General features: G+C 38.2%; 1 protein-coding gene, 1 long non-coding RNA gene and 1 pseudogene across 2 annotated transcripts in view; 1 reads left to right on the top strand and 2 right to left on the bottom strand.

The window, feature by feature from the left end:
• The window catches only part of LOC141372736 (uncharacterized), an 823,585-nt gene that overhangs the window by 419,840 nt on the left and 382,131 nt on the right, over window positions 1-21,614 (top strand). The gene's annotated exons all lie outside the window — the stretch shown is intronic.
• Window positions 1-21,614, bottom strand: part of ZNF704 (zinc finger protein 704) — a 227,223-nt gene that overhangs the window by 79,918 nt on the left and 125,691 nt on the right. The window lies entirely within an intron of this gene.
• On the bottom strand, window positions 7,910-8,677 carry LOC112823630 (nascent polypeptide-associated complex subunit alpha pseudogene; annotated as a pseudogene).

Below are 21,614 nucleotides of genomic sequence, written 5' to 3' on the forward strand. Positions count from 1 at the left end.
CACACACACACACACACACACACACACACACACACACACACACACTTACAGAGGAGGAAGCAGAGGCATGGAGAGGTAGGTAATTTGCCAAGGTCAGACAGCAGCGACTGGCAAAGCCAACTGGACTCTGGTCCAAAGCCCTGCACTGCTAATCACTATGCTACATTCCCTATAGGGCCACAGTACAGCTCTGCTGGATGCAAGGCGATGTTTAATAACAACTTAGTAAAATACGGAAGAAAGTATGGTTTCTACCAAGAGACTACAGGTGACCAAAGCTGGGTTATCTTCCATGCCTGGCATTTTTCACTTCAGTGGACACATGAGACACTCACACCATTAGACACCCAACTTATAAAGGGAAAAGGCAGGGAGAGTAATATTTATTAAGAATCTAGTATGAAATAGAAAAATTACATATTGCTCTCTGCCCCTGGCTCCTAGCACAGAGCTCCTAAAACTGTAATTTCTTAAGTCCTAAGACCATTAGGAGCATCTTTTGTTCTCACTGGTCCTTGACCCTGGTTCCTGACAACAGAGCTCCTAAACCCCTTGGAATTTCCTGGATGATAGGAACGTTTTTTGTTCTAATGAGGTGACTATCGATGGGCTTCTGGATGGGGGCTGGTCACCAGAAAGACTGAGCAATGATAAGAAGCTTGGAATTTTTAGTCCCCTTCACCCCCAGTCTTCAGAGAGGGGATAGGGGCTGGAAATGGAGTTAACAACTGATCATTCCTATGTGACGAAACCTCCATAAAAATCCCCAAAGTATGAGGTTCAGAGAGTTTCCAGGTTCGTGAACACATGGCCGTGCTGGGAGAATGGTGCATCCTGAAAGATCATGGAATGTCCTTGCCCCTTCCCACATGCCTTGCACCACCTGCCTCTTCTGTCGGTGTCCTTTAAGGGGTCTTTTCACAATAAACTGCTAAATAGTAAGTAAACTGTTTTCCCGAGTTCTGTGAACGGCTTTAGCAAGTTAATCAAACCTGAGGAGAGGGTTGTGGGAACCTCCAACCTACAGCTGATTGGTCAGAAGTATAGGCAACAACCCAGACTTATGATTGGTATCCGAAGTGGGGCGGGTGCAGTATTGTGGAGCTTTGAATGCCGGCGGAGGAGAAGAGAAGGTGGGATGAAAACTACTAAAAGGAAAGGAATGTAGCATAGTGGTTGTGGGAGAGGAGCTCTAGGTCTTCAGGGTTTAGATCTGGGCACAAACTCCTACAAATGCTAGGTGGCCTTGTACAATAGATGCAAAGGCTTTGAGCCTCAATTTCCCATCTATAAAATGAGGTGATAATAAACTTATCATAGAGTCATTGTAAGGATCAAATAAGATAATGTACAGTTCTGAACCCAGTGCCTGGTATGCATGAAGGGTAGGGCATGATGACTAAGGATAGGGAACGAGAATCCCCCCTGCCTCCCATAATACCCCAAACCCGGTGTCTTCCTGGGTCACCCTCACTAGATTAAATAGGAGCCTATTACTTTTCTGTGAATTTGGGACAGGGAGGACTTTCTACCAAAACCCTTTTCATTCACAGTCCACCCCCTCTCAAGCATTTTCATTCCAACACTGGTTGCAGACTGGGGAAGTGCCATCTGGTTGGCAGGTAACTGAGCGCTTCAGCTCAGCTGTAGCACTGATCGTTGATGGGAAATGCAATCATGGCTCTGGGGGATTTCAATTGGAGAGAGAATCTATTCTCCACGTGTGAGATTTCATTAAATCTAGGATGATAAGATATAATGAAATCTTATCCATGGAGAATAGATTTTGATTACTACTATAGCACCCTCCCGCAACCTGGATCAAATTTCTTTCTTTTTTTTTAAGATTTTATTTATTTATTCATTAGAGACGGGGGGGAGGGAGAGAGAGAGAGAGAGAGAGAGAGAGAGAGAGAGAGGCAGAGGGAGAAGCAGGCTCCCAAGGAGCAGGGAGCCCAATGCGGGACTCGATCCCAGGACTCTGGGATTATGACCTGAGCCGAAGGCAGACGCTCAACCATCTGAGCCACCCAGGTGCCCTGGATCAAATTTCTGATCGGTCTTATTGCAGAGAATTACCTGGATGGTGACTTCTTATCTGTGTCTAAGACATCTATCCATAAAATTACATGCCCAGTTCTAACCCCTATTAAACAAATTACGTAGTTTGATATTGCCAGTACCAAAATCTGTGCCATAGGATGCCAGAAAGAGAAACTCCTGGGGACATGCTAAGCTGGCACAAAGAAAGGAACTTGGCAAGGAAGTAGACTTAAAATATATAATTCCTAGGAAAGCATTTTTTCTCTTACATTTCAAAGGAGAAATACATATGCAATCCAGAAAATATTGTTTGTACACTTCATGACTATGTCTGAAATCATGCTGTATGAGTGCAGCGATACTTTACAACAGTTGTAGATTTAGCTAATTGTGGTCCCAGGTGATAGAGTATAATAATTACCAACAGAAAAAAACATTTTTAATTTCTAAGAAAGAGGTTAGATTTTTTTTTTCTCTGTGGGAGCATCTAGTTCCCTACCTTTTCTTTTCTTTTCTTTTTTTGTTCCCTACCTTTTCAAACTGGATGTTTGCAAACAGTATTACCTCTGAACTTTGCCCTGGTACAGTAAAATCAGTGGTTTATACCAGGAAGTTAATCTCTGTAATGAAATTACATCCCCACTGACAGTGCATGAGGGTTCCCCTTTCTCCACATCTTCACCAAGCACTAACTTCTTCTCTTTTGGAAATAGCCATTCTAACAGGTATGAAGTGATATCTCATTGTGGTTTCGATTTACATTTCCCTGAGATTAGTAATGTTGAGCATCTTTTCATGTACCTGTTGGCCATCTGTGTGTCTTCTTTGGGAATATGTCTTTGCAGATCCTCTGCCAATTTTTAATTCAAATTAGGTGGGGTTTTTTTTTGTTGTTGTTTCGTTTTGGTTTGGTTTGCTCTTGAGTTGTATAAGTTCCTTATATAGTATTAACCCTTTATTGGACATATGCTTGCAAATACTTTCTCCCATTCAGAAGTTTGCCTTTTCATTTTGTTGATGGTTTCCTTCTCTGTGTAGAAGGTTTTCAATTTGAAGCAGCTCCATTTGCTTATTTTTTGCTTTTGTTGCCTTGGCTTTTGGAGACAGATCCAAGAAATCATTACCAAGACCTATGTGAAGGAACTTATACTGCCTGTGTTTTCTTCTAGGAGTTTTATGGTTTTAGGTCTTACATTCAAGTCTTTAGTCCATTTTGAGTTAATTTTTGTGTATGGTGGACACGAGTAGTCTAATTTCCTTTTTTTGCATGTGACTGTCCAGTTTTCCCAACACCATTTATTGAAGAGACAGTCTTTTCTTCATTGCATATTCTTGTATGGGTTTACTTCCGGGCTCTCTATTCTGTTCCATTGACCTATTTATCTGTTTTTATGTCAATATCCTACTGTTTTGATTACTATAGCTTTCTAATATAGTTTGAAATCAGGGACTGTGATGCCTGCAGCTTTGTTCTTCTTTCTCAAGATTGGCTTGGCTATTTGGGGTCCTTTGTGGTTCTATACAAAATTTGGGATTGTTCTATTTCTGTGAAGAATTCCACTGGAATTTTGATAGGGATTACATTGAATCTGTAACAGCTTTGGGTAGTATGGACACTTGAACAATGTTAATTCTTCTAATCCATGAGCATGGAATATTTTTCCATTTATTTGTGTCTTCATCAATTTCTTTCATCAATGTCTCAGAATTTTTCAGTGTACAGGATGTACACTTCCTTGTTGAAATTTATTCCTAGGTATTTTATTCTTTTTAATAAGATTATGAATGGGATTATTTTCTTAATTTCTTTTGCTGATAGTTCATTATTATTGTATAAGAATGTGATAGCTTTTTGTATATTGATTTTTTATCCTGAAACTTTACTGAATTTGTTTATTAGTTCTAATAGCTTGTTGGTGGAGTTTTTAGGGTCTTCTCTATATAAAATTGTGTTGTCTACAAATGGTGACAGTTTGACTTTTTCCTTTCCAATTTGGATGCCTTTTCTTTTTCTTGCCTAATTTCTCTGGCTAAGACTTCCAATACTATTTTGAATAAAAGTGATGACTTTCTATAGTATTATTCCTTTCTCATTATCTTTTGTGTATCTACTCTAGGTTCTTGCTTTGGGGTTACCGTGAGGCTCACATGTAACAACCTAAATGTATTATAGTCTATTTTATATTGATAGCAAGTTAAGTTTATATGCATTCTAAAACTCTACATTTTTACCACCTTTCCCTCCACATTTTATGTTTTTGATATCACATTTTATATCTTTTTATTTTGTGTATCCCTTAATTAGTTATTGTGGTAATAGTTATTTTTACTACTTTTGTCTTTTAACCTTCATACTAGCTTTATAAGTGACTAATCCATTACCCATACCAGTGAGATTTATACTTTCACATGTGTTCTTGTAATTAGTGCCTTTTCTTTTCAGGTTAAAGAAGTCCCTTTGACATTTCTTGTAAGGCTGGTTTAGTGGTGATGAAGCCCTTTAGGTTTTGCTTGTCTGGAAAACTTATCTCTCTTTCAATTCTGAATGATAAACTTGCCAGGTAAGTATTCTTGGTAAGAAGTTTTTTCCCTTCAGAACTGTGAATATGTCATACCACTCTCTCCTGACTTGCAAAATTTCTGCTGAGAAGTTGGCTGATAGGTTGATGGGGGTTCTCTAGACATAACAAGTTTTTTTTCTCTTGCTGCTTTTAAGATTCTCTCTTTATTTTTAATGTTGACATCTTAATTATAATGTGTCATGGGTGGATATCTTTGGGTTCACCTTATTTAGAATTCAATGGGTTCCTGGATATGGATATCTATTTCTAAGGGTAGGCAAGTTTTCAGCCATTATTTCTTCAAATAAGTTCTCTGCTCCTTTCTTTCTCTCTTCTACTTCTGGGACTCCTATAATGTGAACGTTATTCCTTTTGATGTTGTCCCATAGGTCCCTTAAACTATCTTCACTTGTTAAACATTCTTTTTTCTTTTTGCTGTTCTATTTGGGAAGACTGCCCTGTCTTCTAGATCACTGATCCTTTCTTCTGCTTCATCTAGTCTGTTGTTGAATGTTTCTAGTGTATTTTCAGTTCAGTTATTGCATTCTTCAGCTCTGTGACTTCTCTTTCTTATATTTTCTATTGCTCTGTTGAAGTTATCACCATGTTCATCCGTTCTACTCTTAAGTTCAGTGACATCTTTATGACCATTGTTTTGAATTCTATCACATAAATTACTTACGTCCATTTCATTAAGTTTTTTTCCCTGAGATTTTATCTCATTCTTTCTTTCTTTCTTTTTTTTTTTTTTGAAATCTCTCTGGTCTTTGGGGAGGTTAATGTTGAAAGCAGGAGTATGTCCAAGGAGAAACGTATCTTTCTCCAGCTGAGGTACGCATTTTTCTGATGGACAACCAAGAAGTTCCTTCCGATGTTCTACCAACACTTTTTCTTTTTTTTTATTATTATGTTACGTTAATCACCATACATTACATCATTAGTTTTTGATGTAGTGTTCCATGATTCATTGTTTGCATAGAACACCCAGTGCTCCATGCAGAACGTGCCCTCTTTAACACCCATCACCAGGCTAACCCATCCCCCCACCCCCTCCCCTCAAGAACCCTCAGTTTGTTTCTCAGAGTCCATCGTCTCTCATGGTTCATCTATCTCATTCTTTCACTTGGAATATATTCTTCTGCTTCCTCATTTTGCTGGACTCTTTGTGTTTGTTTCTATGTATTAAATGAAAAAGTTACTTCTCCCAGTATTGAAGGAGTTGGCTTTGTGTAGTAGATGAAACTTATCATTCAACTTTGCTCTAGCTCTTGGTTGTCTCTCAAACCTTTGTGATTGTATAAGCAGCCAGATTTATTCTTGATAGGTCTCAGTTGTTGACAGTTTCAATGTTCCAAAAGAAAGAATCTCAGCACATAGTTTCAAGCTGATTGGAAGCCAGACCCTCAGGCAGCTGCTTTTAAAGTATGCAGTCACAAACCCTGCTGGCCTCCAGACCAGGCGATCTGGAGGTTTCTTCTGGGTGACAGTTGCAGTAACTGGAGCTCTAGATGAGTGGATAAACTCCTTTTTGAAAGGCACCAGAGATGGGCCCCCTGGGTGGCTCAGTCGTTAAGTGTCTGCCTTCGGCTCAGGTCATGATCCCAGGGCTCTCTGCTTGGCGGGAAGCCTGCTTCTCCCTCTCCCACTCCCGCTCCCCTTGCTTGTGTTCCCTCTCTCACTGTGTCTCTCTCTGTCAAATAAATAAATAAAATCTTAAAAAAAAAAAAAAAAAGCACCAGAGAGTCAGGAGGCTGAGGAAGAACACAAAGATGGTATCCCATGGCCTACTTTCCCTGACAGCACCTCTGTAGCTTCTAGATGTGTAACAAACTTGAAGACTGCCCTGCTCCAGGAAAAGTAAATTCACTTTTTTTTTTTAATAGCAAAACTGGGGGTGTGTTTCAGTTTGCTGTCTGTGCAGTGCCCTGGGGTGGTAGCCTGCCAAGAACTCTCTTTCCAATTGTTATAGTCACATGGGAGCCAGGAATCCAAGAGCGCCTGTCCACCAGAGCCAGGTGATAAAGGAGTGTCCCCTTTGTGGACTCTGCACGCCTGCTGGCTTTAGCAGGGCCAAGGAAGTGGAGGCCAGAGTGCACCAACAGCTTTAGCAAGACACTGGGAGAGTGCAGAGCTGGGGCATGCTCACTGGCTTTAGCAGGGCAGTGAGAGTGCAGGGACTGTGCATGACATCCAAGGCCAGCAAGTAGAGGGACAATGCAAAAATGGTGCTTGCCAGTGCCTCCATCCCTGGAGAGAGTCTCAGGAGGTCCCCTGCTCCTTTAGCAGATGCTTAAAATTAGCAATTGAATCTCCCTTACATATAGTCTAGCACCGTTGCTTTTGTGCTGGGCTCTCGGGCAAGTGAGTTTGTGTGTGAGTCCTTTCAGAACAGCATCTTAGTTCCCTACAGCACTTTGGTTTTCAAAGACAAACATTTTGGGGTCTTGTCTCTCTGATACAAGTTCCAAGTGTTGGGGTACCTGAGGCACAAACCTCTTGCTTCTCAGGGAGAAGCCCTGGATTTATGAGATTCATCCTGATTGTGGGTTGTGGTGCCAGAGGTAGAGTTTTTGGGTAGATCACATCTATGCCTCTCCTACCTGTCTCCATGTGGTCCTTTTATCATTTGTTGTGACAGTGCTACTCAGCTAGTTTTCAGGTCTTTTTTTCAATTGCTCCACGTGTAGATGTAGGTTTAGTATGTTCATGTGAGGAGTTAAGTTCAGGATCTTCCTATGCTGCCATCTTGGACCCCCTCAAGTTTGTGTTAAACTTTGAAGAAATGAATAGAATCATATAATTTAATAACTGGACTTGACTTCTTAAGACCCTTATTTTGAATGCTTACATTTGGAGAAAAATGACTTCATTTGAGTTTTTTTTTTTTTTAATGAAAGAAACCAGTCTAAGAAATAGTGGGTTAAACCCAATCTGCTTTAAGGTATTTGTTTCCTTATGGCAGCTAAAAATCTCTATTTGAAGCTGGAATGGCCATCTGTCCCCACCTGTTGTAAACAGATTCCATCTCTAGATGGACAGCATTCACTGTTTCACAATCCATACCAACATTTTGGGAGCTTAATATTAATAAAAATTTCTCTTGTTAAATGCTTGCCATTACTTAAAATGTTTGCCATTTAAAAACAACTAGTAGAAGTAAAATGGTAGTTTTTCTAAACAAAAGAGCCAGGTATATATCAAATTAACTCCTGCTAATGTAGCATGGCCAAGAAATGGTATGTGTGGTTATTCAGATACTCAATTAACAATGCTATATACACATGGTCAATTTTCTTTTTCATCCAACAAGAAGCCATAACTTTATTAATGATAGAAACAGTACACATTTCAAACCAAGCTGCAGTTATTCTTTTGAAACACCCAAAAAAGTCCTCGTTTTCAGATGGTTACATTGTTAATTCCATAATAGCATTTACAATATCATTACTGTTGTTCTTCAGGGCTCAGACTGCCTTTGCTCTTGACACATTTGCTTGTGACATGACCAATTCTATGTCCTTAAGCTCTACACCAGTTTCATCAACCTCTTCTTCACTCTCCTCTTGTACAGTTGGAGTCTGTGTGTTTTCTTGAATGTTTGAGACAGCTTCACCTTGAACTTTGAATTTCTCAGCAGCTGCTAGTTGTGCTTGCTGAGATAAATCCTTGATCTTGGCTTCCCCAAAAACTATGTAGGTATCTGGCTGGGCTCTTGTAGACATCTGGTTTTGTGATGACAGAGAGAATATTCTTAGATTTCCGGATAGTGACTCTTGTAACCCCTGTAACCTGTCGAAGACCCAGTTTAGACATAGCCTTCCGTGCCTTCTTTTCACTCCGGCTCTGTTTTGCTTTACTGACTGGTTCTTCATCGATTTCAGCAGTTGCTGCCAGCTGGGCCTGTTGTGTGGTTGCCTGTGTGGAATCCTGTTCCTCAAGCTCTGGTACTGATTCATCACTGTCAGATTCTATTCTAGACCCTGTCTCAGCCTGGGGCTGTGGCAACTCCTGCTCTGTAGCAGGGACGGTTTCTGTGGCTTCACCAGGCATTTTGTGAGGGGAACGTGGAACCAAGATGGTGGCAGAAAGAGAGTGAGTGAGAGCCACATCGTCAATTTTTAAAGAACTGGATTATATAATGATGTATTTAACCCCAAATATAGTAAACACTTAACACTAAAAGAAAGATTCTGATGGGATTTCAAAACTTCAGAATCATTTCTATAAATTTTAACTATCATTGCTTTTTAGATGTATGGAAGTATGAATGTAGTATGTATGAAAGTTAGGAATAGTTGAATGCTAGACGGCTGGATAATATCAAGTTAATGGGAGTTGTGTTTTCTGTTACAATGTACATTTTCCCTTTATATAGTGTTTTAGGCTGACCCAAAGGCCAGTAACCAAGGACTAGGAACAATTAAGAATGAAACACAAACAGTAGCAAAATCTCCTATCACATTAAGGCAGGAATTCTCCAGAATTACAAAAATGAATAGCCCCATTCAAACCAGCAATAATGTCTTCAAACACAGGCTAAAAATATTAAGTAAAGATCAATTATATGTGCATACAGTGCATGAGAGTCTACAGTTTTGCACTTTTTATCCTGCTTGGAATTCATAGGGCTTCTTGAATTTGTGCCTTTATATCCTTCATTGGTTTTGGAAGACTCACAGTTGTTATCTATTCAAATACTGCTTCTGCCTTAATCTCTCTCTTCTGTTCTCTGAAAATTCAACTACATATTGTGTCCATACCCCCTTTGCTGCATTTTCCATCCTTTTGTCTCGATGTGTTCTATTCTGTTTACCAATTCCCTTTTCCTATTTATTAATTCTTCTGCTGTGCCTACTCATGGTACCCAGCTATCAAGTACTCCCCCCACTTCCCCACCAATAATTCTCACCACCTAGTGTTCATATCCTTAGGTAGTTTCCTCTCACATTAGATCAAGGCTGATCCATATGATCAATAGAGTACGGTAGTAGTGGTGTGTGGTGACTCTTGAGGCTAGGTCATCAGAAGCATTGCAGCTTCTGCTTTGTTCCCTTGGATTTTAGTTCTGAGGAAAACCAGCCATCATGTCATGAGCACACTCAAACAGCTCCCTGGAGAAGCCCATATTGAAAGGAATCAAATTCCCATCCAAATGAATAAGTCCCATTCAGATGACACCAGTCCTACTTAAGTCTTTAGATGCCTGCCCCCAGCCAGCATCTGATGGCAAACTCCTGACAGACCTCAAGCAAGAAGCAGCCAAATTAGCTACTCCTATATTCTGACTCATAGGAACTATAAAAAAGATTAAATAATTATTGCTGCTTTAAGTCATTAAGTTTCGGGATGATTTGTTACACAGCAATAAATAGCTAATTCACCCATCTGTAAAGTTTTTAATTTCAGTTCTTGGATTTTTCAGTTGGTTCATTTTTATAGTTTCCACTTCTCTTCTAAAATTTCCAGCCTTTTAAAAAAATTTCATTGAACATGTTAAAAATACTGTTTATATAAAACCTGAAAGATTCCACCAAAAAACTGCTAGAATTGATAAATAATTCAGTAAAGTCACAGGATACAAAATCAATGTACAGAAATCTGTTGCATTCTATACACCAATAGTGAAGCAGCAGAAAGAGAAATCAGGGAATCAATCCCATTTATAATTGCACCAAAAATAATAAGATACCTAGGAATAAACCTAACCAAAGAGGTGAAAGAACTGTACTCTCAAAACTATAAAACACTGATGACAGACACTGAAGATGACACAAAGAAATGAAAAGACATCCCATGCTCATGGACTGGAAGAACAAATATTGTTAAAATGTCTATACTACCCAAAGCAGTCTACACATCTAATGCATCTCTATCAAAATATCAACAGCATTTTTCACAGAAGTAGAACAAACAATCCTAAAATTTGTATGGAACCACAAAAGACCCCAAATAGCCAAAGCAATCTTGAAAAAGAAAAGCAATGCTGGAGGCATCACAATTCTGGACTTCAAGTTATATTACAAAGTTGTAGTAATCAAAACAGTATGGTATTGGCACAAAAATAGACACATAAATCAATGAAACAGATAGAAAACGCAAATGAACCCACAATTATACAGTCAATTAATCTTTGACAAAATAGGAAAGGATATCCAATGGAAAAAAGACTGTCTCTTCAACAAATGATGTTGGGAAAACTGGACAGCTGAATGAAACTGGACCACTTTCTTATACCATAAATGAAACTGGACCACTTTCTTATACCATACACAAAAATAAACTCAAAATGGATTAAAGATATAAATGTGGCCTGAAACCATAAAAGTCCTTGAAGAAAACACAGACAGTTATTTCTCTGACATTGGCTGTAGCAGTTTTTTTCTAGATAGGTCTCCTGAGCAAGGGAAACCAAAGCAAAAATACACTTTGGGGATTACATATAAATAAAAGCTTCTGCATAGTGAAGGAAATCATCAACAAAAGTAAAAGACAACCTAAGGAAGGGGAGAAGATATTTGCAAATGACATATCCAATAAAGGGTTAGTATCCAAAATATATAAAGAACTGATAAAACCCAACAACCAAAAAATGAATAATCTAATTAAAAATGGGCAGAAGACATAAACAGACCTTTTTTCAATAAAGACATCCAGATGGCTAACAGACACATGAAAAGATGCTCAACATCACTCATCATCAGGGAAATGCAAATCAAAACCAAGTGACATATCATCTCACACCTGTCAAAATGGCTAACATAAACAATACAAGAAACAACAGGTATTAGGATGTGAAGAAAGGGGAACCCTCTTGCACTGTTGGCGGGAATACAAACTGGTGCAGCCGCTGTGGAAAACAGTATGAAGGTCCTTCAAAAAGTTAAAAATAGGGTGCCTGGGTGGCTCAGTTGGTTAAGCGACTGCCTTCGGCTCAGGTCATGATCCTGGAGTCCCAGGATGAGTCCCACATCGGAGTCCCGGCTCAGCAGGGAGTCTGCTTCTCCCTCTGACCCTCTTCCCTCTCGTGCTATCTCTCATTCTCTCTCTCTCTCAAAAAAAAAAAAAAAGTTAAAAATAGAACTCCCCTATGGTTCAGCAATAGCACTTTACCCAAGGAATACAAAAATACTAATTCAAAGGGATACATGCACCCCTATGTTTATTGCAGCATTATTTACAACAGCCAAATTATGGAAACAGCCCAAGTGTCCATTGATTGAAATATGTCAGTTGGAGAAAGACAAATATCACATGATTTCACTCACATGTGGAATGTAAGAAACAAAACAAATGAGCAAAGGGAAAAAGAGAGAGAGAGAGAAAGGGAGAGGCAAACAAAGAATCTGACTCTAAACTAGAGAACAAACTGACGGTTACTAAAAGGGAGGAGTGTGTGGGGATGGGTTATGTAGGAGTTGGGGATTAAGGAGTACATTTGTGATGAGCACCGGGTGTTGTATGGAAGTGGTCAATCACTATACTATGCACCTGAAACTCATTAAACTGTATGTTAACTGACTGGAATTTAAATAAAAACTTGAAAAAAATTTTAAGTCCCTGTGTGTGCTAATTTATTATGTAGATCCCATGTGTCCATTATCTGTTATTTTTCTTGGTTTTTTTTTTTTCATCCATACTGTCTTATCTCCTCATGAGCCTGATTATTATTAGTTGAGTAGTGGACACAGCATGTGAAAATCTGTAGAAATAATTTGAGAATTGATGACATTCTTTTCCTTGAGAGATGCTTTCCTTTCTAATTGGCAGGTTTAGAAACCAGCAATCTGAGATCATCTGGATTTAATTTCAAGAATTAAAAATGACTTGAAGTTGAGCTTCAGGCTTGAGGGGACAATCTATTTACAGTTCATTCTTATTCCTAATGGGAGACTTTCAGTGTCTTAATCAAGAGCCTGGGGTATTTACAAGCCTCATTCCCAGCTTTGGTGGGTTCTAGATTCCAAGTTTTATTTTTCTCTTACAGAGAGCTGTCAGAAGCCCTGTTCAGTTTCTCAGCCTCTCAGTTATATCTTCCAGGACCAGCAGACATCTGAGTGGAAAACTGGCCCCTCATGGCAGGCTCACCTCTCTAGAATTTCTTCATTTTCCTATCTTTCCCATAATTTTGCCTTGTTAGATCTCTGGTGCCTCCAAGTGATTCCTTGTAGTATATTTTTTCCAGATTTTATTATTCTCAGTAGGAGAGTTGGTCTAAATTTTGACCTTTATAGAAATGCAAGTTCTTGTATGGTTTTATTAACTAATCTACATTACAGATACCTCAAAAAACAAAAACTACATAATATATATAATTTATATATTATTTTATTTTATTTGGCTAAGGATCTAATTGCATCACTTCTTCAAACTACTCTCATACTATAGGAACCAGTATTCTTTAAATTAAGTTGTGGGCAAATGACAATCCACTCATTTGTGACAAGTCAGCTAGTCACAGCAGAATGTGAAGAAACCCTATTGATAGAATGTCAAGCAAATTCTCTTAAGGTCATATCACTAGACAGGCCATTGCTCTTCACATTTAGCCTTCAGAAAAGGGTGCAAGCTCTAGTTCTGTGGAGAACCGGTAGCCATGTTGTGAGGACACTTAATGAGCACTGTGGAGAGGACTACAGGCCACTGAGAATAATCCTGACTGTTTTCTGGATTGTTTGATACCATCATTATTTCAGAAAGTTAACCTAAAAGTTAGTTACTAAACAAAGATTGTAAGAAATGTTTCAAACACATAAGGATATCTTATTTTTGAAGCGCAATGATTATTAGTATCAAGAATTAGATATTTAGCATGTGCTTGAACAAGATAAACTAGAATTTAAAAGGTTAGGTACTGATTAGAAATGGAGAAAAAAATTCCTAGATGTAACAATGTCATTTTAAAAGAACTATGTTAAGTGTATATTGCAGACAAAATTTTATTTTCTACAGAAATGCCGTTTGAGTTTACCTAAAATAGAAAGATGAACATTTTATAAAAATACCTTTTCAAGTTTTACCATGTATCCAAAGTTTACAGGAATTATAGAATCACACTCCTGATTTATAGATTCAAAGTAGGTCATTTGTTGATTGTATGGCTACCACCATCACTATCTATTGATGGCTACCTGCCACCTAAAGCTGGTCCTCAGCCCAAGACATATCTGCTAAAAGGAGACTATGAATCTAATGAATCATCAAGTTCAAGTTTTTCACCCCCAATTCATCTCTACCATGTCTCAGATTTGTCTATCTCTCTAATTTTCTACTCTTTTCAAATCATCCTCAGTTGCTTATTTCTACCCTCTCCTCTGTACATAACTTCCCAATTTCAGTGAGCTCAAGAACCTTCAGTGGTTTCCGGGTACTCAGTCTGGTCTTCAAGGCTTCAACATTTTCTGGTCTTGGTCTACTTATTCAAAATCACTTCCCATTACTTTTCAAATAAACCTCCACTTTATGTAAGTCGATCATTTCACTATTCCCCACATGATGCTTATTTTTGCTTTTGTGATTCTCTTCCAGCTTAGATGCTTTCCTTTCTCCTTATTTATCCAAATGATACTCAAATAACAAGGACCTAGGATTCTTATTTATAAGGACCAAATCCTACCTTTTCCTATGTATCTTCTCTGTCAAAACTGATTCATGCTTGTCATTCTTTTTTTTTTTAATTGTATTTTATTCGTGGTTTAAAATGCAAAAATTTGGAGTACCTTTTACACTAGCTTTCATTTTAACAATGGTGCTGCAAACCAACTGAGTCAGGGGTGAAATCTTCATAATCTTCTAAATTGCCACTCACAAAATCTATGCTGAACAAATGCCTTTAAAATATATTCCACCTAGTGTCCAAATCTAAGTAACAAAATTTCATTGGACCATAATGGGCCTGCTTATCTCAGAAATTACCATTTTCTTCTTTCCTTTGCCAATGAGCTATCCAGATGACAAAAGAGAAAGGTCAAAACTCATTTTGATAGAGACCTCATTCCTGGTGGATTATTTTCTTCCTTGGGTTATACAAGAAGATGAAATAAAGTCTTCTACATTAATTATATGCTCTCTGTTTCATGGCTTCGTGCTTTCAGTATAAAATATGAAGACTTTTCAGTCAGAGAAAGACAAAACCATATGACTTCACTCACATGTGGGATTTAAGAAACAAAAGAGGAAAGAAAAATAAAAGAGAAAGACAAACCAAGAAACAGTCAATTATAGAGAACAAACTAATGGTTATCAGAGAGGGGGTGAGTGGGGAGGTGGGTAAAATAGGTGATGGGGATTAAAGAGTGTACTTATCATGATGAGCACTGAGTAGTGTATGGAATTGTTGAATCACTGTATTTTACACCTGAAACTAATATAACACTGTATGTTAACTATACTGGAATTAAAATGAAAAACTTAATCAAAAAATAAATATGAAGACTTTTTTGGGGGGGTCAAATAACGAGTATTTAAACAAATTGGTGATTTATTTTTTCCTAGATGCCTTATGCAGATAATTCTCTTAGATTTATAAGCAGCAAATGTTGCTTTGGTAGTTATGCTTGACAGAAAGAAAATATGAACAGGAAAGAAGGAATTCTAGTTCAGTACAATAACCAAGGAAAACATTAACTGTCCTTTGGAATACAGTGCACAAATAATCTGTTTTGCTTCTGTAAGGTCAATAGAATTATCCTGTGGTTTCTCTGTCTAGTTGATAAACTCCTTTAGTTAAAGATTGTTTCATTCCTTCCAAAGGAGGCTATATAATCACATGCTATTTCAGTGGATAGTTTTGATTTTTTTTTTTGCAACACATTTTCCCCAATGCATAAAGCCTATTTTGATGAAATAGTAAGAAAATACAACTTTATGGTCCTAACTTCAGAAGTCTTAGAAATTTGGTAGCCCCTATGTATGTATGTATTTAACATTTTTAATTTAATTCAATTAATTAACATATAATCTATTATTGGTTTCGGAGGTATAGATCTATGATTCGTCAGTCTTATATAATACCCAGTGTTCATTACATCACGTGTCCTCCTTAATGTCATTCACCCAGTAACCCCATCCCTCCACCCCCCCCCCCCAGCCCTCTAGCAACCTCAGTTGGTTTCCTATGATTAGGAGTCTCTTATAGTTTGTCTTCCTCTCTGGTTTTGTCTTGTTTTATTGTTTTCCTCTCTTCCCCTACGATCCTGTTTTGTTTCTTAAATTCTACGTATCAGTGAGATCATATGATAATTGTCTTTCTCTGACTGACTTATTTTGCTTAGTTTCATTCACTCATTGCAAATGGCAAGATTTCATTTTTCTGATGGCTGCATAGTATTCCATTGTGTGTGTATACACACACATTTTCTTTAGCCATTCATCTGTCAATGGACAACTGGGCTCTTTCCATAGTTTGGCTATTGTGGACATTGCTGCTATAAACATTCAGGTGCAGGTGCCCCTTCAGGTCACTACATTTGTGTCTTTGGGGTAAATACCCAGTAGTGCAATTGTTGGGTCATAGGGTAGCTCTATTTTCAATCTTTTGAGGAACCTCCATACTGTTTTCCACAGTGGCTACATCAGCTTGCATTCCTACCAACAGTGTAGGAGGGTTCCCCTTTCTCCACATCCTTGCCAATATCTGTCATTTCCTGACTTGTTAATTTAAGCCATTCTGACTGGTATGAGGTGGTATCGCATTGTGGTTTTGATTTATATTTCCCTGATGCTGAGTAATGTTGAGCATTTTTTCACGTGTCTGTTGGCCATTTGGATATCTTCTTTGGAGAAATGTCTGTTCATGTCTTCTGCCCATTTCTTGATTGGATTATTTGTTCTTTGGGGGTTGAGTTGGGTAAGTTCTTTATAGATTTTGGATACTACCCTTTATCTGATATGTCATATGCAAATATCTTCTCCCATTCTGTCGGTTGTCTTTTGGTTTTGTTGACTGTTTCCTTTGCTGTGCAAAAAAGCTTTTTATCTTGATGAAGTCCCAATAGTTCATTTTTGCCTTTGTTTCCCTTAGGTAGCCCCTATTTAAATGCTGCTGTTTCTATAGCAATGATCCTTTACCCTGGCTGAGTATGAAAATTACTAAGGGAATTTTAAAACAATACTGATGGGGCACATCCTAAAATTTTTAGTTTAATTAATCTGGTCTAAGGCCTTGGGCCCTAGAATTTTTTTTTTTTTAAAAGCTCACCAGCTGATTTTAATGTGTAGTCATGGTTAAGAATCACTGTTCCAAGAGGAGAGGAAATGTGAGGTCTAGAATAATAGAGGAAAAAATAATCATTTCTGAACAATAATAATAGAAATCATAATTTATTGAATACTTATGTATACCAGCCAATATGCTAATCATGTTTCATACTGTATTACTTATCTATTGCTGTATAACAAATTACCCTAAAGCTTAGTGGCTTAAAATAACACAGTTTTTGTGGTCAGGAATTTGGGAGCCTCTTCCTTCATTGTTCTGGTTCAAGGTTCCTCTAGAGGCTGTAGGCAAGATATCAGGCAGGGCTGCAGTCATCTGAAGGCTTGATTGGGGCCGGATGGTCCTTTTATAAATAAGCTCAGTGGTATGGCTGTTGGCAGAAAAACTTAGTTTCTTGCTGGCTGTTGGTAGAAGTCCCCAGTTCCTTACCATGTGGGCCTCCTCTCAGCTACTTGAGTAACTTCATGATATGGCAGCAAGCTTCCCCCAGAACAAATGATCCCACAGAGAGCAAGAAGGAAGTCACTTGCCTTTTATGACCTGGTCTTGAAATTACATGTTATCATCTATGCCACATTTTATCACTAGAAGTGTATCACTAAATACAGTCCACTCAAAGTAAGGGCAATGAAGCTCCATCTTTTGAAGGTAGGAGTATCAAAGAATTTGATGCATTTTATTTTTTTAAAGACTTTATTTATTTATTTGAGAGAGAGAGAATGAGAGAGAGAGCATAAGAGGGGCTAAGGCCAGAGGGAGAAGCACACTCCCTGCTGAGCATGGAGCATGATGTGGGACTTGACCCTGGCACTCCAGGATCATGACCTGAGCTGAAGGCAGTCACTTAACCAACTGAGCCACCCAGGTGCCCCAGAATTTGATGCATTTTAAAATAGACTTTACATTTGGAATAATTTTTCTGAATAGATTTATAGAAAAATTATAAAAATAATACAGTAAATTCCCTATATACCCCACAATGAGTTTCACTTTCCTCTAATGTCATTATCTCACATTACTTTGGTACCTTTGTCAAAGCTAAGGAACTAACATTAGTATGCTACTTTTAATGAAATTCCAGACTTTATTCAGATATCACCACTTTCTTTCATTAATGTCCTTTTCTCTCTTCCAATGTCCTTCCAGGATACTATATTGCATTTGGTTACCATGTCTACTTTGGTTTGTGACAATTTCTCAGTTTTTCCATGTTTTTCATGACCTTGACAGTTTTAAGGAATACTGGTCACTTATTTTTCAAAATGTCCCTCAATTTGGGTTTGTCTGACATATTTTCTCATGATTAAACGGGAGTTACGGCTTTTTAGAAAGATTACCACAGAGGTAAAGTGCTCTTCTCATCAGAACACTTCAGGGAATACATCATATCAACATGACTCCTCTCTCATAATGTTAACCTTGATCATTTGGTTAAAGGGGTATCTACCAGATTTCTCTGTACATTTATAATTTTTTCCTTTGCATACTCTCTTCTTTGGAAGCAAGTCACAAATCTAGCCCATACTCAAGGTGAGGGAGTTAACTTTTACCTCCTGGAGGAGTATCTACTTAAATTATCTGGGATTCTTTTGTAAGACTTATTTGGACATCTTTTAAAGCTGCACACATACATATATTCTCTCTTTCAGTTTTTACAACAATCCTATAAGGACTATTGCTATTCCTACAGGTGACACAGCTAGTAAGGCCTGGCATTTGACACAGGGTTGGTTTGGTTCCAGAGTCTATATTCTTTTCATTGAGCCCCCTAACCTTTGCAATAATATAAACCTGTTTTTAGTACCATTCAAATATATTTTTAATATTCTACAAAATTGGCAATACAGGGCTTGCTTGATTATATCTTGTTGCATATTGTTTTCTAGATGTACACCTACTTCCCCAATCCGATTTTGAAAGCAGTGACATAGTTTTATGTACTTTTGTCTCCTCTGAGCACGCAGTATTCAGCAAATACTTACTGGCTGAAGAGAAAATGACTATTCTTCTTCAAAGTTCCCACACTGTCCTGAATGTCTACCATGGGATGCCAAAACTTACAGTGGTTGATCTCTTAACCCTCAGACCCAGGGCTAAGAGCTGAGAAACAACAGGGCTCACAACAGAATGACTGAATAGAACTGAGGATCAGGCTAGAACTGTAAGTTAAATAGGAAATATTTACTTGCTCCCACTTTGATGGGTAATTACGACTAAGATGCCAATTCAGGTTACTTAGCAAATATTCAGACCAGAAATCCACTTAGGCAATGAGTGTAATTTTTTAGATTTCTAAAGTAATGGGTTGTTTTCATCCCATCAAAGATTAAAAATCATATTTCTGGGTCATACCTAATAAGCCATTTTCTCCAAATCTTTATTTAGAACTCTAGATTCCAGGAAAACAAGCAGTGTTTCGGTCAATCCTTTCTTCTGTGGTGGATACCCAGATGGCTCAGGTAGGTGTCCCACACGTTGGTTTAATTGGAATGCTCTGTCTCTCTGAGATACAAGGGCAAAGCTATGGAGAGAAAGGCAGCAAACCTTCAGTCCTTTCTCCCCATCCTTCCTGACCTTGTCCTATTTGCTGTTTTGATGGACAAATGGATGTGATCCAAAGGAAAGGGCTAGCTTTGGATACGGTCAACATGCTAACAATTTAGGACTTAGCAAAGCCCTCCACAGGAAGACGACAGCTCATTAGATTTCCTTCTCTTCAGCCTTCTAGCTAGAAAGTATGTTGAGAAGCCACATTTGCTTTTCCTCTCCTTCATTCAAAGTGCTGTTCCCTGGAGTAGCAGAGGAAGAGGGGTAGGTCACTTCCCTATCTATATTCATAGTTAGGAGACTCCCAGGTCCAGATGGAAATTCCAGAGAAAAAGAAAAAGCCTCCTTCCCATGAAATAATATGGGGTGTAAGGACTCAGAGGAATTTATAAATATACTCAAAGATGTGTCTCTAATGATGTTAGTGGGTAAATATCCTCACATGTCCCACTAAATAAATATGAACTAAAGTGTGGCCGGAGAAGAGAGAAGCGCCTGCCTGAGGATGTTCAGAAGAGCAGGTAGGGTCTACGGCCATACCACCCTGAACGCGCCCGATCTCGTCAGAAGAGCAGGTAGGTTTGAGAGCTGACTTAGCAGCCTTCTCGGCTATCTGCCGCCATTCTGCACAATCTCCTTTCTGGCACATCGGTGAGGGCTCCTGGCAGCTCAGTGAGCCTCCAGCCCACTGTGGTCAGCTCAGTAGCTGGGGGTGGGTCCGCGAACTGGGATCCAAATCTTTACTCTGGCATCTTACTATCCACGTGACCTTAAATAGGTGAATCAACTCTCTTCTCCTCAAGTGTAACACAGAGATATCGATGCCGAACTGCCTAGGGTCATGTGAGAATTTAGTGTGACTTGCTTATTAGCACCGGGGATGGTTCAGTAAGTGCTGGCTTTTGTAATTATCAAGATTTCCCTTTCTACTCAACTACTGACAATATGTAGACAAATGAGTGTGGCTGTGTTCCAATAAATGTTTATGGACAATGAAAATAAAAAACTTCCTTTTCTAGTGAACTTAAGATGAAAGATAGTGAAATGTGGCTCTAAATGAAGAAAAAAAATGTTAGGAATCTTCATGACTCAACCAAGTGAGTGGCTTCCAGGCTGAAAGAGAAGAAGCTCTTTCTTGATTCAAAATGTGGCTAGTCTGAATTGAGCTGTGTTGTAGGTGTAATATAAACACCAGATTTTGAAGACTTATTTTGAAAAAAAAAAAATCTAAAATATCTCTTTAATAAAAAAATATTGATTACATGTTGATATGCTATTGTGGACATGCTGGGTGAGATAAAATACATTATTAAAGTTAATTTCAACTGCTTCTTTTCACTTTTTAAAATGTGGCTACTAGAAAACGTAAAATTACACGTGTCCCGCAATTTATTTTATCGGACCACATTATTCTAAAACACCAAAGTAGCACTGAGAGGAGTACTCCACTGAATTACATCCAAGGGCCATGAAAGGGTTAATGTATCTCCCCAAGGCACTGCTTGAAAGTAACTCAATCACAAGGGAACATGAAGCCAAATATGTCACCAACTGCTAATCACATCATTAAATATTGTCTCCCCTGTTGCAGAATGTAATCACTTATGAGAGCAAGGAGCTCAGGGACTTTCACATCATGGAAAATTTCAAATATCCATTCAAGAAATGTTCTTGTCATCCCTGCTACATTTGTCATGATCTAATCTGGCTGCAATTTAGTGGATGACAGTTTTATCACAATCCACAAATGCACTCAACTGGCACAAATACACTTATTTATGCACAGAGCTAGGGAAAGGGTGGTCTTTGTTTAAAATAATGTGCTTAACTAATGGAATGCCCCCTTTTACTGTTGGGGAGGCCAGAGGTAATGGAAAGACAGACACAAACTAAGGAATATTAAATATTCAATTAGATAATTACATGGCTTATTTAAGCTAGAGGATACACAGATGGATTTTCATTTTTGATTGTTCCTCAAAGCTCAGTGGCTCCTAAACTTTTAACTTACTCCCTTGTAGCAGTAAATTGCTGTAAAAAAGAATCAAAACAATACAAAACAAACATAAAGAAATAACACTTGTATTCATGGCCTCTACTTGAAAAAAATCTAGAGTCAGTTATTTAGAAAAAATATTTACAATTGGAACAATCAACTTCTTAAATGTATAAGTTCAGAATGAAAAATATCTTTTTTTAAAAAGATTTTATTTATTTATTCGACAGATGGATAGAGAGCACAAGTAGGC

This window comes from Callorhinus ursinus, unplaced genomic scaffold, assembly GCF_003265705.2.
Source record: "Callorhinus ursinus isolate GAN/ISIS: 27379988/994484 unplaced genomic scaffold, GSC_fseal_2.0 scaffold5, whole genome shotgun sequence".
Taxonomy (NCBI): Eukaryota; Metazoa; Chordata; class Mammalia; order Carnivora; family Otariidae; genus Callorhinus; species Callorhinus ursinus.